Raw genomic sequence first — 3,863 nt, forward strand, 5'->3', positions numbered from 1 at the left:
TGTTTATATTTTTTTTGATTATTTTTAGGCGTACAATCAGCTCCCGAAGTGGGTCCCACAAGTTACGAAACACCCTGTATATTTAAATACAATCGAAAATACAAATGTTATCACTTCTTAGCAATTTCTGTCCAACGATGTCGTTCTGATAAGAGTTCGAAAAGAACGGCGGCCAGTTATTGTATATTGATTTGGTCACTCGTTATGGTCCGCGAACCAGTCGCCAGCGCAAAAGATTAAAAACGAGTTGTCGAGTGAAAAAGTCGTATGAAACGGCCCGATCCTTCACCAACCGGATAACCAGTCGAACAAAGGGAAATCGTTAACCGGTTTACTTAGGAGAGTAAACGTTCGATCATGCCGAGAGAGGCGATCTCGCCGATCATCCCAAGAAGGGGTGGATCCACCATCCCGTGGAGGGTCTCCCATAATCATGGGCCATGGTGGTCAGCTTTTTTGGGGTGGCCCGGCTCCATTTTTTCGATTGATTGTCCATAATAGCGGGTGTTTTGGGGGTTGTGGCCTGATCAAAGGCGGCAGTCAAGGCGGAGTCGGGAAGATGCGAGTCTCAGCATCCCGAGGGTTCGACCCTTCGGCGAGAGGCGAGCCCCGAAGGATAGACGCGATCAAGGAACCTGATATCGCCCGCTCAAAACGAGATGACTCTTTTTTTCACAATGGTGGCACCACTGCTTCTTCCACGCGTCGCGTGCAGCGGCGTTTAGACTTTTCTTTCCCTCCCCCTCCTTTTTTTAAACTATGCCCGCCATTAAGAGATCAAGCGCGTCCTTTGTGAATTTGCCGGATTAAAGTTGAAGTAGTGTCGTTTCAGTAATGGGAGGGTGTGTTCTTTTTTTTTTTTGGACGGATGAGCCAGAGCCAAGTGATTGCTTTCCCTTTGAGCTGAGATATTCATCTCAGGGACCATCGACGAAAGTTATTGTTCTCGCCTCGTCTCCCAGACGAGGAAAAACACTTTCCCTAACAGAGAACAGAGTGATATTTGCGAAATAACGGACATCCTAATAATACCAAAGAAAACAGAAGATGTGTCGCGCGTGACTCGAACCCTCTGTCGTCTTGCGATCCGACTTATTAATATTTGTTCAACCCTTTGATGCCTTTTGTTCTCGTGTGACAACATATCTTTCCCTTCCCCCCCCCCTCCCCCTCCCGTCGCCGCCGTTAATATAAACATTTCCGCTTTGCTCTCCGTCAGCCAGAAAAATGTTTCACCGGGGAAAGTGAAACCGCGATTGAACGAAATTTTTCGCGGACAGAGGTAGGGAGATTGGAGGAACGGAGAGATAGCGGAGAGAAAAGAAAGATCAACGGGCCAATTATTCGGAACACAGACATCTCGGAATTGGTCTGATCAAAGTGAAAGTTTTCCAGTCCATCTGGGATCAGGATGGACAGGACTGGTAGCAGCGCGAAGCAGCCAGTCAACCAGGAGGAGGGTGGCTGTCGGTGGGGAAGGGGGTGGGTGGCTGGCTGGCTGGCTGGACGCAGTCAGCTCGGTGTGAAATTAGCGCAGATGTCGCGGTGACGGCTCATGGTGCAGCTTCTCTGTTCATTTTCCAGGAGACTGGATCGGAAAGGGGACGCAATTCCTGCGAGTCTGGATTTTCAGTCGCCGGTCGGTATTAAATGGCCGTTGACCCAATTAATCCTTGCCCCGAGGAGCTGGCCAAGGAAATGTAATTCCGTCGTATTATTGTTGTTAATCGGCAAGACGTCCCTCCTCCTGCAATTAATGGGGGACACCCGCTCGATTTACAGAAAAAATACTCTTGGATTTTATATCGTCGTCGACGGTGGGCTTCGTGCATACGGGCATGAATCTGATCGATATTTTCTGACTCGAACGCGAGTGCGTTTTTCACCGCATAAATCGATACCGGCAGCAAGTTTCTCTCGTTTCGAGAATTTCATTTGCCCAGTCTTACTTCGTTTCTCAATGTTGAAGATTTTCTTTGATACATAGCTGGTTCTGACTGTAGCAGAAAAGACCAATTGACAGGGGATTAGCCGAGCGCAAAAATGAAACGAAATTTTTTCATTCGAAGCTTCATTCTCAAGAAAATAAATTTTTGAATGTGCTCTGTTACTCGGAAAATTTTCGAACTCGATTTTCTTAAAAACGGAGGATTTTACAAAAAAATTGTGTCCTACATTTTCGACTTATTTTTACGGGTAACTAACCTCCTGTTGATTATTCTTTTCTCTCATTTTTCTATCTGGAATTGGCTGAACTCAAATATACTCGATTTTCTCAAGAAATTATAAATTTTCAATTTATTTCTTTTTTTCTAGAGTTGTACTACCGATGTACTGGGACACCCTGTATATTAACCTCCTATATATCGTTGCAAACCCTTTAATTGCAAATCGAAGACGCGAAAAATTAATCACTCCAAGTATAGTAACTGTCTCGTCGCCCCAATAAATTTTCAAACTCAGTTTTCTTAAAAACAGAGGATTTTAAAAAAATTGTGTCCTACATTTTCGACTTATTTTCACAGGTAATTAACCTTCTGTTGATTATTCTTTTCTCTCATTTTTCTCTCTGGAATTGACTGAACTCGATTTTCTCAAGAAACTATAAATTTTCAATTTATTTCTTTTTTTCTGGAGTTGTTCTACCGATGTACTGGAACACCCTGTATATTAACCTCCTATATATCGTTGCAAACCCTTTAATTGCCACTCGAAGACGCGAAAAATTAATCACTCCAAGTATAGTAACTGTCTCGTCGCCCCAATAAATTTTCAAACTCGGTTTTCTTAAAAACGGAGGATTTTACAAAAAAATTGTGTCCTACAGTTTCGACTTATTTTCACAGGTAATTCTGTTGATTATTCTTTTCTCTCATTTTTCTCTCTGGAATTGACTAAACTCAAGTATACTCGATTTTCTCAAGAAACTATAAATTTTCAATTTATTTCTTTCTTTCTGGAGTTGTTCTACCGATGTACTGAAATATATACCCTGTATATTAACCTCCTATATATCGTTGCAAACCCTTTAATTGCCACTCGAAAAATTAATCACTCCAAGTATAGTAACTGCCTCGTCGTTCTAACAGGAAGATCGTTTCGATCAACCCTTCGGCTCGTACCTCCGTCGTCGAGAAGCGAAGACCCTAGACTCGCAGTGAAACCTGTCGCGTGTACGTTCGCGTATCAATAAGGTAGGTTTTTGGTCCGTGACACATAATGCAGCATCGACAGCGTCGAGTTTTCGCGGAGGCCGTCTGGGGAAAGGATCGAACGGTTGTACGGCGCGGGGTCGAAAGTAGGGGGGAGGGAGGCGAAACAGGAAGCCAAGCACACCCCTCCCTCTCCACCCCCTTGGAGGTTCGCTCGTGCCGCTTCGCGCAGTACAATATCGCGGCAACATAACTCTTCTCCCCTCGTTCATTCTCCGCAACCCGGCAGAAACATCAACCCTCATCCTCCTCCGGTAGCCGTCGGTGCCCCCGCTGCAACCCCTCCGTGCCAGCAAACTTCGTTCGTTCGGCTACACCTCCCGCCCGCTTTGTTTCAATAATACTGTTTATATTGGAACGCGGACCATTGATCTGTTTGCGCGGCCGTCCACCGCTCGCGTCCACGTCGCGCTGAAAGATGGACATATTGGATGGCGATTTTGAGACCCGCAGAGATCTACACCATACTGGTCGTCCCTGCGCTCGTCCAAGACACGGGACGCTCGGCTGACATGCATCGATCGCTGCGTCTAACTGACAGATTGCACACGTGTGTCACAGCGTCGCTGAGATGCATCGATCTCTGTTTCTTTTTTTTTTTCTTTTTTTTTTTTTTTTTTTTTTTCATTTTTATTGTTATTATTTGAAATT

The sequence above is a fragment of the Frieseomelitta varia genome, unplaced genomic scaffold, assembly GCF_011392965.1.
Source record: "Frieseomelitta varia isolate USP_RPSP 00005682 unplaced genomic scaffold, Fvar_1.2 scaffold_317, whole genome shotgun sequence".
NCBI classification, from domain to species: Eukaryota; Metazoa; Arthropoda; class Insecta; order Hymenoptera; family Apidae; genus Frieseomelitta; species Frieseomelitta varia.